The sequence below is a fragment of the Bactrocera dorsalis genome, chromosome 5, assembly GCF_023373825.1.
Source record: "Bactrocera dorsalis isolate Fly_Bdor chromosome 5, ASM2337382v1, whole genome shotgun sequence".
NCBI lineage: Eukaryota > Metazoa > Arthropoda > Insecta > Diptera > Tephritidae > Bactrocera > Bactrocera dorsalis.
In genome coordinates, this window is record NC_064307.1 from 5,570,005 (window position 1) to 5,586,020 (window position 16,016).

Consider the following 16,016-nt stretch of genomic DNA (forward strand, 5'->3'; position numbering starts at 1 on the left):
GTATTTACAAGAGGTACATTTTACAAACAATTGTTCCAGTTTTTGACCTCCCGAAATCATATAAGGACTGGTTAGTCATTGTAGGAGAACTATATCGTCACCTGAAATGCAATACTGCGTTTCTTCAAAAAATCTAAATTGAGTTTATTGTTGCTTACGATTCACTTTATCATATTATATTTGTAATACCGTAAAATTTCAAGCTTCCCCTCTCAAATATAGCCATATATAACCAATATATAACCAATATGTACCCACTTTATAACCAAAACTCAAATTTTGTTTCATTATGAGTAGTTTCTGCTATATCGTTTTTCCTTCGCCAATATAATCAATATATAACCAATATGTAACCAAAATATAACCATTTTATAACCCAGACCAAAATTTTGTTTTAATATGAGTACTTAGAACATATTGTTATATTGTATATTATTTTTGATCTCATGGGAGATCAAAAATATAAGTCAAATTATGGTTTTGTTATTAAATTTGCTTATTATTTACTAAAATAGATTGCAAATAAAATGTATTTAAACAAAAAAAAAAAAACAATAAAAAAAAAAAAAAAAAAAATGAGTAGTTTCGAAGTTTCCGTTGTATCGTTTTTTCTTCGCCCGTAAACTTATGAAAAGTGATGTTAGGTTATTTTGCATTTTAAGTGATGGTATTCAGAACATGTCGAAAAAACTTGATAGTGAAGGGATCATTTGTCTCCGAGGAATCACTCAAGCCAATTTGAAAAATGTAGTTTTATGAAAAGTCTGTTTAGAAACAAACTGATGGAGTCGATTGAGCTTAGCGGCTAGACTTTAGAAGGCTCTACCTCAAAAACTATTTGAAATATACTTTTTACATTTAAGCATGCCATTTTTCAAACGAAATTTTTGAAAAATGAAATTAAAGATTTTGAAATAACGCGTCCCTTAAAACAAAGCCAGACAAAAAAAAAATGAAATTAAATATTTAGTACTCCAAAGGTTTTTAGTAGCGCCGTTTTGAACTTCTCAGCCCTTTTTAATTTCATAGATACTATTTAGCTTAAATATGAAAAATAACTGGGATATATAAATATACATACTATTATATACATATGTACTTACATATATGATGACCATATAAGAAATTACATTTACTGGTGTAATTAGGCTGCTGCTGCTTTGGGACACCACTCCAGCGGAGCACGTAAAATATATTTACGTTCTCCGACAACTCTTATACGTGACGGAGAATAAGAAGAGAATTTATGAAACAATTTTACATACTCTCGCAACTTGTTCAATGTTGCCACATATACGCAACCGCAACATGCAGCTAAATTTGTTGCAATCAAACAGACAACATGTTGCGAGCAATTTTGGTTGCCTTCCAACTCACACCAGAGAACATAAAATGGTTCTCAAGTGCTCTCAGAGCAAGAAAAACTGCGCTGGCTGACTCATTCATTTGGTCTCCGGTGTTGGCCAAAGAAGTGAAGAAGTCAGCGCATATTCCTAATTGTGAATGTTGTCCGGCGGCGGCTCAGCTGCGAGCGCAGATATACGCGTGTGTGTGTGCCTTTGGGGAATGTTGCTGTTGTTTTTGTTGTTGTTGAATTGGCTAAATCTTCATTGTTATGCAGCCGATGTAGCAGACTTTAGTTATTGTTGTCGTTTTATTGTGGTGTTGCTATTTGATTGCCAAACACTGGCGCACGCACACACACACAGAAACATGAGCAAAGAACACACACATATTTAGATACCTGCAATGTCTTTTACTTCCTCTTGGCCTTTCCGTTTTGCGGCAATGCGACTGTTATTTCACATATGTATGCGAGCAGCCCCTCGCCGCTGAACTCGCTCCACACACTGGAGCGGCGTGGCGTGGCATGCCTTCGCTGGCGCAGTGCACCGCTCGCTCGCCTGTTTGGTATTCCTTTTGTGCGCGTGCAGTAAAAATGCGATTCGAATACTTTGGCTTTGGCTTTGGCGATGTTTGCCGTTTGCAGCTGCTGCTGCTCCTCCATCCGCCTCGCTCGGCAGCTAAAAACAACCGACCGATGGCTGTGCGCCTGCACAACGCAGCGACGTTTCGAATCCGCATCCCCAACCCTCCATGCAGCATGTGCACCGCGTCCATGTGTGTGTGTGTGTGTCTGCGTGCAACAAAGTGCCCACACATACATTCACACCTTTCATTGTTGTGGCTCCTCGTGTTCGCCTGCTGTTATTGTTGGACTTTCTTGTTTTGTTTTTGTTATTGTGTTTTTTTGCTTTTTTGTGCTCGTGTGTTCGGTTGCCTTCATATTCATGCACACGTCTTCATCGCCTCCTTTTGGGATTTCGTTTATTTACTGCTTGTTGTAATTCGATTATTGTTGGTGGTTTTTTGTTATTGGCCGTGCCGGATACTTCCGCTAAACTACTGTACTTGTGCGCTAAACACGAGACCTCAAAAGGGAATTAAGCAAAATCAACAACAACAACAGCGGCGGCGGCAGGCGTATTTGCAAAAAAGGCAACAACAATACACACTAATAATATTGCCAACAACAACATCATGAATACAATTAGTAGCAACAGCAAAAACAGCTATGAGCTCTAATATACGAGTTTGCAAGTGTGGATGTGTGTGTGTGTGTTTAAAAAACTAAAAATATTTTGCAAGGAAGCAAAACTCGTAAGCTGAAATTCGAGTAGGAAGGAAGCAAACAAGCAGAGCTGCATGCTAAAATCAAGAAGAAGAGGAAGACACACAACGCAAAAAGCTAGCGGTAAATGAGTAGCAAAAGCAACAAAAGTTGCAGCCCCAAGGCGTCTACGAAGGTGCGTCTGTGTGTGTAGGGATACATTTGCATTGGCGTTGCACACGCTTGCTCCAGAGGGGGTTCGCGACTGGTTTCGCAATTAAGGGACACACTTAGGGTGAAAATTTAGGAAAAATAATAACTTTTGTTTTTTTTGGAAATTTCGATAGTTTAAACCTTTAATATTTGAAATGAATATTTCAAACATTTTTCGAGTCATGGGCTTCAAAATTATGGCCGCTCAGTTCCACATTTGATTTCTTACTCCCATCTTCTCAACAATTGCAAAAAATTTCGATGGTTTCTAAATTTTGTGGTCTCGATGCGGGTCTATCGAAACTGATGAGAAAGACTTTCACTCACACCAACAGTACCATCGCCGTTTAAATTACTTTAAAGGTTCTGATTTCAACGATTTAATCACATGTCGGGTTGCAAAGACAATTATTTACCAACTCCTTCTTAGACTAAACTGGTCCCGAACCAGTTCCTATTGTTGTTGGTTGTAAATTTCGAAAAAAACCAGCTTTGATGTTGAGAAGGCATGCATATCTATAAGTCGTTTCCCCCTTTAACCCCTCCTTGTATGCGCCCATGTCTGTGCACCTGTCTAGATATACACAGCGACCGCTTCACTAAACCAGTCGCTCGGTTATGAGCACAGTGCCTAACTATGTCCGCAAGGATATTTGCCAATTAAGTATGTATGTATGTGTGCACTTATACACTGGCGAATTTGCATGTGCTGTTGCCTGGCAGCTTCTTTTTTTGCAAATGCTCCGTTAAACGCCACACGACGTGGCGCGAACTCCGGTTTGCCAGTCGTCTGCTCATATTTCATATTTGGCCATGGCGTGTGGACTATCAAATTTTTCACTTAGTGACTTTGGAGTTTTAAAAATTCGTTTGTGCAACACCTGTGCAGTGGTGATTCGCATAATTCTGCATAAACACCAGCACTCTCCTCGTAAATAATTCGAAAAAATTGCGATGGATTGAAATACGGTGAAATTGTGGTAGGTTTAAGGGTTATAAGCACTACATAACTATTTTGTAGAAAGATTTTTGATTTGTGTTAAGAAATATGGGGATTTAGAATTCATATTTCTGTAACACCCCTGAATTTATAGTGGCTTTGAGAAGTCGTAAGGTCCACTTTTCCGATGGCTTCAATACCTTTCGTACACCTCAACATCTTCTAACAGATTTTTATTAAGTTTTTCTTCATTGCTTTGTCGAAAGTTTCGAGAACCAAGTACCGTATTTGACTCAAAAATAATGGATTTTGAGACGTGCTTAGTAGTTTTCGTGTTCTTCGGTTAAGATGCTTAAGATAAGCGCGACAATATTTAATTATGTTCACTCGACACTTAATATGCAGCTTCAAAGCTCTCCTGAAAGCTGAAAATCTAGCTGCTTTAAGTTCTTAGTCCTTTTTTTAGGTTATTTTGGGAATCGAGTTTCTAGTTTCTTACTATTTTTTCGCATTTTTACTGCCAATAATATTAATTAATATATTGATTAAAAATGTAAAATATTGAGAACATAAATATTAATATAAATTGCCGTTTTTCTGCCCTTCCACACACTACTCAACCCCTGCGCTTTGTCCGCCGCAAATTGCTGCTTGCGGTACGAGCAATTAATTGCATTATCCTTTGGCCTCTTTCATTCCAATTAACTTCTTTATACGATTGTGTACTCGTATACATAACTATTTATATAATGTTTTGTATGGGCGTGTATGTATGTATGTGTGTTAGCGACAAGGGTATTGTTGAGCCATCTGCCCATCTGCCGCCGACTGTTGGCGTCATCATTGCTGCTGTCGTTGCTTTGTTGCTCTTTAGCCGTTGTCGACAGTAAAAGGATGCCACCCAAAAGGGTATCACATTGCAACTTTTCAAGCTGCTTTACTCTCTATTGACTTGGCGGCCTGTGTGTGCGTCCGCACACTCACATACACAGGCGCTTGTGCAGCGTAAACACACAGTTGCGCAACACAACATTCACCTGTTTACTCTGGCGCTGCCGGCTTGTAGTTGTTTTTGTGTTGTTCGTGTGCTTTTTTGTTGCCTGATGGAGGCAAGCTGTTGTTTGCTTTGGCAAAACTCTGCGCTTAACAACGGCTGACGGCCTGCAGGCGGCTGCCGGCGCATTACTTAAGACCGGCTCCGGTCGGCCTGGATGCAGCTCGTTGCCAACACCTTTTGGAGCCGCCGCCAACCAGTTGTGACTGCATTCGCCGGCTTTTCGGGGCTTCGCCGCTTGGCAAAGCTTTCGATTTCGTTCGTCTGCCACTTGCCGTTGCATGCCACTTGTCGGTGCTACGTGCAGGCAGCTTGCAATTTGCGATTCGGTGTTTTAAAGTAGAATTTCCTGATTCTGGGGCAAGTTTGTGCCGTTTTGTGCTGGCCGCTTGCCACGTTTGGCCAACGCCAACAATGCAACAACAGAATGTGCATTAGAATTTTGGCAGGAAGGCAAGGAAAATGGGCAAGTAAACATTGAACAACGAAAACGACATAACAACGAAGTAGCGAAAGAGTCAACTAATGACTGCAAATGCAAATCGGCAAAATGGAAAAATGGCAACACGGCAACCAACTAACGGTCGTCGGTGTAGGCCCGGCGTGACGCACCGCCAAACAACTCCGCCGACGGCAGCGCAAAGGTGGGAAATTTAGTAAATCTATAAAACTAACTGGTCGTTGAAAAAACGAGCTCAGTCGTGAACGGTACTTGGGAAAAGCGTGTCCGTCTGTCCGCGTTAACAAATACGAAACAAGTGAGTTAGTGTGTAAGCGGAAGAGGAAGAAGGGGAATGATGATGACGCGTAGCGAATAAATGCACTTTAAACGATCCCAGCTAAACGATTGACGAATTGAGCACATATCGGCGATTGAAACAAAATTGAAAACCCATTAAAAGAGAGAGAGAGACGAAAACGGCCAGTGAGCAATGCAATCGGAAAATCTGTAAATGAGAAACTAAGAGTTGTTGTGTTGTTGTATTGTTGTTGACGCCAACCGGTCTCGTGCTAAGCCCGACTTGGGTGCGTGCAGTCGCCAATCGCAGCGCCAGCGATTGGAGCTTTGTGCTGCTCAACGGTCAGCCGTAAGTGTAAACAAATAAGTATGTACATATGTATGCAATGGCATGTTTGCATGTCGAACGGCTGACTTTAACAGCTGTGACACAATAAAGTGCAGTTATTGCCAAGTTGAGAATATGTAAATGCTTTGCCAAGGCAGCCGAGCCAACTAGTGCTTGCCTGCATGCAACGAGAACCGCAAATGTGCCGGCCTTTGGCACTCGGTGTGCGTAATGCTAAAGAAATGCGTTACTCGGCCGGGCAAACATTTAAAAAATTGCAACAAAAACAAATAAATGAATTGAAATGAACACGACGGAAGTGAAAAATTGAAATAAAATTAAGTAGAGTAGAATGAAATGAAAAACGTGATTGTAAAAAGTTTTAAAAATTAAAAATTAATAATATCTAATAATAACATAACTTTAGGACAATGATATATTCTTTTTATAAAGCCAAAAATTAAGTAATATTTATATAAACAGTTATATGTTCATAATATTTACCTATTTTACTAAATACAAAAATTATAAATTTATATACATATGTACATATGTATACATATGTAATTACACACGTGGCCACGCAAACCTTACCACAACTTTTTTTGCATAATTTTTGCAATTACAGCAATTTAATTTATCAAACCTTTCTAAAAATTAAAATATATACGGAATAGGATGTAATACTCAATTAATGAGCAGTTTCGTGAGGAAATAATTTTAATTTTTATACTATTTGTTATAAGGTAGCTACGAAGATAATTTTTCCATTATATTTAAATAAGAATTTTTATTTTATATTCGAGTTTTTTAATATTCGAACAAATTTTGTATTGTTTTTTTGATATCATAAATTCATAAATATTTAATTAAATGGTTTAATGTGTTTATGAACCACCTTTAGCGACTATAACTGCTTGGAGCCAAAGACGTTTTCAAGGCATTCGGTTGAAATTTCCTGCTTTTCAGTTCTATTTTTGAGCTTGGCCCGTGTTGAGCTACTTTCTTTTTCATGGCATGCCAATGATTTTCTATCTGGTTAAAATCGGTAGAATTTCCTGGTCACACCGTATGCGATATGCTAAGGTCTCCAAACGTTTTATGAATCTGCAAAAAAGTAATGTGTAGACAGATGACATTTTTCTTAAACATGAATACGAGAATTAAATAGCAATAAAACTTACGGATTTAGCCCAAGACGACTCGGAAGATGGTCTGAGAAGTATGCCCATATTATTCTTCTACGGCGGGCACAATAAAATGGGATACAACTTCTACATCATCTGAGCATTCATCATCTCATCAATAAAAAGAAAAGGACCCCGGATATAAAAAGGATATCACGGCCAGGCCATTTGGCTTTCAGGATGCTTAACCGTTTTCGTCACACAATTTTCGGCGAAACGTTTACCCGGAAGTCGAGTCTTATCACTATAGAGTTTTTATAGCAATCCTTTAAAGATATTCTATGGATAACACCATCTGTTCGGGGAGATGTCTTCCTCCTAGTCCCAACTCTACTGTAACGCTCCAAACGATCGTCATCATTTTTTTAAATTGATTGCTGTTGGGTTGGATTATTATTACTAATTTTCGAGCAAATAATTTAAATTTTCGAGTTCAATGGGATCTTTGGAAAAATCTAAAATTGACAAAATGTGACATTTTTAAAAGAGTTTGGTTTTTGATCAGATATGGTAGGTATATATGCTGAAAAATTTTATAGTTATTGGAACATTTGTCTTGTGTTTAAAGATTAACTGATTAAGAGAGCTGGTTGAATGGTTCCATCGATTCCTTTAAAATTCCAACGGTAGATTCAGCGAACATGATAAAAAAGTTCCGAAAAACCTTCAAACAAGGCGTCACACGGGATGATTCAACCGAACCAATCGAAATATGAAAAATGTTGGATTGTTTTAAATTTCACACTAGATGTGCAACTTAAATAGGAATAGTCACCAAATTAGAACAAAAAATTTGGATAAAAGTTGAATTAAAATAATTAAAAATAAAATTAATCAAAATACAAAATTCAATTTATTTTAGGAATGAATTTTTTAAATAAAATGAAACGATCTCCAAAATGTAACCAATAAAATATTCATTACTGAATAATTTTATAAAAAATTAAGTTAAAAGTCGTGGGAGAAAATAAAAAAAATGTATTACTTAAAAAAATATATATATTTTCGTGGGAAAAAATAAGAAAAAAAGATAAAAACTCTGATTATGAAGATATGCCATTAAGCTCCTCATTAAACATATTCATTGAATTATGATTGTGTGTGTGAAATTGCGTCTCCTTGTATGTGTGTTAGTGAAATGTTCACACCGAAAGCTCATACGCGCATCTGTCAACAACATCGCGTGATAACTGATAGATGCAGCATGCCAAATGTTCGCAAAATATGCTACTTATGTACGTACATATGTATGTATGTATTTAAATAAAAATATTCATACGAATAAACGTGCGTATGTATGAATGTACGAATTCACAAGAGAGAAACACAACATTTATCTGGTAATCTATTTTTATCCACTTGTCACTCGTTAAAAACACTTTCTAGTTCAAACGTTTAAATGAATTAGTCAAAATATTTGCTTTACATATGCGCGCTACATGAAAAAATATCTACAACATCAATAGCAACAAAACCGCAAACAGCGTTCGGCGCACTTTTTCTAATGGCAATGGCACGTTGTGGCACATCAGGCCACCATGAAAACGGCGGCGGCGGCAACGTCATTTGGCAAGCATTGCCAAATTTGTGAAATTTGTATGTGTGCATATGTGTGTGTGTGCATGTGCCGACATTTGTGGGCAGTGAATTTAATAAAATAATGGGAATGAATAATTAAAACAATATACTATATTTATTTACTAACAAGGTGATGAAAATCCAGCAGTGGATAAACACAAGATCCAATTTGATCGAAGATTTGTTATTTTATAATTCACTCACTCGTGTTTGATTTTGTTTTCCCTTTTTGTTTTTGTAAGATAGGCACGTGTAGATTTGGCTAATATAAAATAATTCAACATTTCTTATGAAGAATAAATGTTAGATTACTGAAAGTTTAAGAGAAATTAACAAAAACAAAAAATCAGAAGCGACCACAAAAGCTCGCTTATAATCTAAATAACGGTTAACAATACACATGCTATTAAAAATGACGAAAGTGTTCAAAAAAAGTTTTAAAAACAAGCAATGTAGCTTCTGTGACTGAACGAAAAACTGCCAATAACTTGATAGGCTATATATACATACATACTTATGTATATATGTACACACATGTGTATCTGTACACGTGGGTGGTTAAGTGCATTACGCTGCGGTTTTATTTTGTGCAAATGAGCTGGCAGCTGGATTGTGATTTAGACCCCAATATGGGGTCTGTCTGAACTAGGTTGTTTTGTAAATAAATCTGTGTGCCTACACATACATACAAACATATATATCAATTAATATTACACACATGCGTACATACATACATACATTGATATTTTCAATCAAATCTAAAAATATTTATGTGTAAACGAAAAAGTATGAATGAATTTCATTGAGCTTTTGCAGAATAACCCATTCGCTAATATGGTATAAGGAGAGCAGAGAAGAAAAAAGAGAGACGGTGGTAGTTTGTGGGAGTTAAGAAGTGTTAACTCAGTTAATAAATTTTAATAATTTTTAATACCAATTACTAAGGCTTATTAAATAGTATGTAAACTATTATATTAATCACTTGAAGACGGTTCTTTCTGGCGTTGGGGCTTAGAAGTTGTTTAAGATCTACTAATAGTTCGTCGTTATCTTATATATATGTGGCCTGAAAGATAGGATCGATCAGGTATTTATACATGTGAATAGAGTTATTATTGTATTTAAAGCATCCAATATTTACTATATCATGATCAAATTTAACCCGGACTGGTTCATTTTGTAAACTGCGCGCCGAAACCGAATCGATGAAATTTATTAATGCGTGAAGTTTGATCTTCATATGCCAATTGGATTTGTTCGAGGAGTGCCTAACCTCACTTCGAGATAAGACTGGTATGGGTGCCAGACCACAGCGGAATCGTAGAAAAATGTAAAGCCGATGAGCTAGCAAGGAAAGGCACCCTAGAACCGCTATCGGTAGAATGGAAGCGGATCGGTGCTCCCGTATCCTCTTGTGTTCTACTACTAGATAGCTGGGCTTCGCGTTTTGCTAATCTAGTTAGTTTGAACACATGAGTTCTTCTTCACAAGGACTACATACATCTTCAATCAGCCAACTAACCTAACCTAACCTTTGGGGATTCTACTTTTCAAAGATCACACAATGTATTCTGTGATGGTTGTAAAGTAGTCGAAAATTTACCTCATTCAAATCGTTCAGCTATCGTTAGTAACGATAACATCGGAAAAGTTAAACAGACAGTTCGTTAAAATCTTAGCGTTGGAATCAGAATCAGAGAGATAGCAAAGGAATGCAACATCTCTTAATGATCGATTCAGAACATTTTGGTTAATGTTTAGGGTATGAAGTATATGTTTAACTGGTACCAAGAAACCGGAACCCTTTTTTTAAAAAAACGACATCGAGTAGAGACCGCATAAGTGGTACTTAACAGCTTAGCGGACATTCAAATGTGTCATTATGGTGATGATGTTCTGACTTAAACTAATACTCACCGATCCAAACAGAGACGATCGCTGAAAAAACAGCCCTTGGCCGGATAAAATCCGGGTAAATTACGGTACGAGAACCGGGTATCGTGGGAATGCAAATCCAATGAGTCTGAGCATGATACTGGTCACCTCTTTGCATGCCCCACCAATCACACTCATCTGACACCTTTCTCCCTTTGGTCCGACACTGACGAAACAGCACGTTTCCTCCCGTTAAATGACGTAGACGACAACATAGTGAAACCTTATCATCCAAATGGGGACTAGGTATCCGCTAAAACAACAACAACGTGGTTGTAACCAGGGATTATAGATATGAAGAGTATCTACTATTATATACTTTTTTCTTGAAACTACCAATTAGGGAATGCCAGTTATACCTCTCACGATCATACATATTACAGTATTATTGGCTGCTCCTTGGATGCGAGGTTTCAGTAGTATTTTGAGAAGGTTTCCTAACCAGTCACACAAAGTATCTCTTATTTATGTATGTGTAAGGAATGTGTGCGTACTTGCACTTTCCAAAGCGATGCTGCCTGCTGTGCTGTTTTGGCGCAGAGAGCTGCATCATTCACTTTATGAATGAACTCGTTGCTCTCTTGCGTCTCTTGTTGAATGAAATTGGTTAAGTTGTGTTTTATTATTATTGCAGCCATAGCTTTTGTTGCTGTTATTGCCGCCTTCAACATTGCTCACCGACATGTGCATTCATGTTTCATCTTGTCAGACACTTTTAGCTAAACTACTTTGTCTTTTGTGGCAATGAGTTCATGTAGCCAGCAAGCATGTCGTTGTTGTTATTTTGTTATTGTCGTTGCTTGCATTTTATTTTGATTCCACCGTTTTATGCTGAACGTGACGCAGTGCTGCCCACAATCGCCGCGTTACTCTTCATCCTTGAGTTTCGCCGTTGCGCCTTTGTGATGGCAAGTGAACACTTTTTATTTCCACACACACGTAAACACACATGCATACATATCCATGTACCGTTGTGCTTTTATGAACGTGTTTCTATGTGTTTACAGCCATGCTTTGCTTGCCCCTCTTCAAGTAGGCATGTGATATTATTGTTGTTGTTACCGTACTATTTACCTTCCCATGCTTTTTGCTTGCTTTGCTTAATAAAGCAACAAAAAAACAAATAAAAAACAGCAACAATAGCTATAAAAATATTTTTAATGTGAGGTGCTCTTAATTTTGTAGGTTAAATGAGTTTGCTTTATGGATGTGAAACAATAAAACGCACCGCTTTGATAGCAGCATGTGTAATAACTACAACAACATATCCACGAACATGTATCTGTAGGTAAGCTTGTGTGTGTGCGTACATGTATGCAATTACATTGCGAAAACTGTTTGCAAGACTTAAGTGATTTGGTTTTATGTAAAACATGTTTCTTTTTCGAGTTTTGTTTGGGGTGAAAAATGTATGAGTGTATATATGTATATTTGCCGTTAGTAAGCCGTTAGAGCTATAAAAGCTAAAAATTTTAATTTATTCAATGCCTGAATCACAAGCCTTGATGTTGCTTCTTTGGATACCATTTGTACATTTGTGGTGTATGATGGGGGGCAAATACAGTGAAAAATAAAAATTTTCAATTTTTTTTATAAGTTATACGAGTACTTTTGGAAATAACACATATCTCAAATACTATACCTTTCAAAACTAAATTTTTCAAATTTTTTGTGGAAAATGTTTCAATTACTTTACTTTTTTTATATGTGTTCTCCATTCACTGACCTACCAGTTTTTAGATCTAATAAAGCCACGTTTTCGCTGGCTTTACTGAGATTCTGACAAAACAATGAAACTTATTCGAAATCTGTAGCTTATTGCCGAATCACGAAACGTCACTGCTTAGACATGAACTTTTTGGAGAAATTTTTTGTTTTCTCTCAATCGATTTGAGCTTATAACGGGCGATCCAAGTTGGGGTACTTTTTTCAACAACCTTTTTTTGAAAGATCACGCGTGAGTGGTGCCAAGCTGTCATGTTATTTTTGTTCAGTATTGCTTGGCATTTCGTCATGGAAAGACTTTCGCCTGAACAACGTTGAGTGAGCGTAATATTCGCAACACCATCATCCATCTTAAGACTTCATTCGCTCGATCTTCCCAAGCGAGATCGCTTCGCTTTATGGGGTCTTGAAAAGTTCCAAAAGGAACCGACGTTTCGAGCCAACTTTTGTTGAGCGATGGGGCCCATTTTTGCCTGAATGTCAAAATTTCCTCATTTGGGACGAAGAGCTACTTGTAGAGATTCAAGAGCTGTCATTTCATCCAGAAAAAAATAACGGTTTAGTGTGGTTTGTATGGAATCATCGGTCCATAATTCTCCAAAAATGATACCGGTTAGAACGTAACCGTTAATGGCGACCTTTATCGCACAATGATAACCCACTGCTTGCCGCCTGTAATTGAAGCTCTTGATATCGGCGATATTTGGTTTCAACAAGACGGTGCCACTCGTCCACACATCGCATATGTATATCAGTGGATTTATTGAGAGAACACTTCGGTGAGAAGATAATTTCATGTTTTGTGTGGATCGGTTGGCCACCAAGATCGTGTGATATCACACCGTTAGACTTTTTTCTGTCGGGTTATGTAAAGTCTAAAGTTAATGCGGATAACCCCGCTTCGATTCAGGCCTTAGAACAAAACATCACGAGTGTATAAGTTCGAAATTTAAGTGCGAAGGTAGATGACCCTCTTAATGCTCCACATACAAAATCACAACTACACAAATATGGTAGGTGAAAAAAATATCAAGACGGGTATAAGATTTAATGAAGGCAGTGGCGATTCTGCACTTTATCTGCCAGCTGACAGACGCAATATCCGTGTAATGAAAAAAAACGGAACTACATGTAGCTGTGTTTACCCCATTATTTATTTATTGTTATATGGCAGGCGCTTATATTTATGTACAAGCCAATTAATATGAAAGAATTCCGATGCGAACTGATTCATAGTGCGAGTGTCGACCTTTCAAATGGGTTTCCCAACGAACAGTCATATCTGGTTAACGTCATCCGCAATGCCACGACATATTTACACACACACACACATACACACATATACATATGTATATGGGCATACGGACATTTGGCGCAGCGTCGTTGATTTATGCGTTTACATTTGCTATTTACCTCTAATAACTTAATGCTAATGTTTATTTATTTCGGCGTTGCGTTGTACTCGTTTATTAAAAATTGTGGCACATTTATCGGTAAATATTTATTTGCGCTGCTCTACATACATACACGTGCGCACACACACACATTAATGATGCATAAATTTTCGCTATTCATGCCAAGGTGTTCGAAGCGCGAAAGTGTTCACACGCCGCCTTTTGTGTACGCCGGGTCAGCAGTCAATATTACTAATACGCCCCGCACACGTCATCGCCGAACCGGTTATCTGCTCACATTTGCATACGAGCGTAATTCGCTGTAAGCGTACGGTGTGCGCCCGGCCAATTGTTGTTGGCCATTCGATGGCTTATCTCTTGACGGATTGCACCTTACTCATAGGCCTCGCCATCGTCATCATCACCTTGTTCACCGCGAGCATACGTCGCCGGCATTCCAAAGTGATTCATTTTGGTGTATGTGCGTGTGTGTGGGCAAATTTCATAATCGCCGGCGCTGGCGCCGACACCGGCACGAGCACAGCAGCAGGTGTGATTGCATTCCAATGTGAAATTCATTCAAGAATCAGGTATTTTCTCATATCACTCTCACAAAGCTGCTGTGAATAGGTTAGGCGATTGTTGTTGTTGCTGCATGCCTGAACCCATCTGTGTAGATCTCAATAATAAATGTTGTGAATGGCGTGTATTTGTAACAGTAACATTGTACTGAAAGCGGGGTGATTTATGGCCGTTGTAAATCACTCAAAATTTGGGGAAAAACTTCCCTTTCAATAAAAACATAAAATTTGTATAATACTTAACCTAATTCGTTTGTAGTATAGGAAATGTTGTGTGTTGTGGCTTTCAAAGGCATATTGTTCTGCAAATTTGAAATGTTGCGCAAATCGATAACAAGCGTTGTTGGAATGGATAAAATTGTAAACTTACAGGAAGGAAGTATTTTTCGCACCTCTACATAGAGTAACATATAACGGTTATGTGGAAAAATACTAAAATTGTCATCAAACTCATATCATACACTGTTGAAAATTGGATAACAATCACGTTTTCCTGCTGCTGCTTCCCATATAACGCAACTTTAAACTCCAGCCGATTCTCTCACTTACAGTATACAAATCAAACTCCAGTGAATATATCGAGATAAAACGTTGCACAAGTAGTGCCCCCAAGATGTCTAATCTAATACCCAAAAAATTTTTAAATCGGTCTCTAACTTGACAAAGAGGCAGACACCAAATATCTGGGACCCAGTCATTTGGCTGATTTTTTACCGAACTCCTCGATCTCACAGTTGTTGTAGTATTGAAATTCGTGGAGAATATTTTTTTGGTGTCAGCATGTCCTTGTGCCAGAAATTGGTAAAATCGGGTCAATATCCTTAACCATCATATACCTAATATGAATATTTTCAAGCTTCCGGTTGACTTCTATCGGTCAGCAAAACTCTCTTTCCTTTCTATCGTTCAGTTCTGGCTTTTTTCGAGTTTTTGCCGCAGCTGTTGACAGTAAAATGTAGAATTAATCGTTCGACCGGGCTGGAGCAGCTCATAGTGGATGATTCCTTTCCAATCCCATCAAATGCTCAGCATTACCGTTCGAGGCATCAATCCTACCTTTGCGACCATTTGTTCAGCTTCACTACGCTTGGACCATGATCTTTTCGCACATTATTGTTGTATTTGATCCACTTTTCATCTCCTGTTACCATTCGCTTCAGAAATGGTTCGAATTCATTTCGTTTCAGCAAAGAATCACAGATGATAATTCGGTCCATTCAATTTTTACAGACAATTCATTTGGTACCCAAACATCGAGTTTCTTTTTGTAGCCAGCCTTTTTTAAATGGTTCAAACCCGTTTGATGATGAATGTTAAGTTCATGAAAACTACACAAACCAGGATTAATTGAAGCCAGTACTATTTATTTCCTCAATAATACTTCCAGATTGTCTACTTCAAACTGAAACTTTTGTTGCATTACAAAAATTGAAAGCAGTTTTCGAGATAGATAAACTTCATTGTAGTAGAAGTAATTCCACAACACTTTGCATGAATACCTTTGCAGACTTAAGTGCGAATATTTATACATACATACATACATATGTATCCACCAGTAGTTGCAGCCAGTAAATATTGGTGTTTGTTAATTTTCACTCGTCTTCCCACAATAACTCTCGGCACAACTGCAATTGCCGCCGTCGCTTTTCCTTCTGCTGTTTTTGACCCAATCCACCCAGGCCGTGTGTGTAAGGCATTTTTCGCATTGCTTTCTTGTAAACAGTTTCCCGT

At 37.9% G+C, this 16,016-nt stretch overlaps 2 protein-coding genes across 2 annotated transcripts in view; both read left to right on the forward strand.

Annotated features, from left to right (window-relative positions):
- Positions 1–16,016, forward strand: part of LOC105226437 (ATP synthase subunit b, mitochondrial) — a 459,686-nt gene that overhangs the window by 101,412 nt on the left and 342,258 nt on the right. The gene's annotated exons all lie outside the window — the stretch shown is intronic.
- The window catches only part of LOC105226508 (protein rhomboid-like), a 43,285-nt gene continuing 32,752 nt past the window's right edge, over positions 5,484–16,016 (forward strand). Inside the window, exon 1 of the mRNA XM_049458563.1 lies at positions 5,484–5,906. The gene's annotated coding sequence lies outside the window, so the exon portion shown is untranslated. The remainder of the gene's footprint in view (positions 5,907–16,016) is intronic.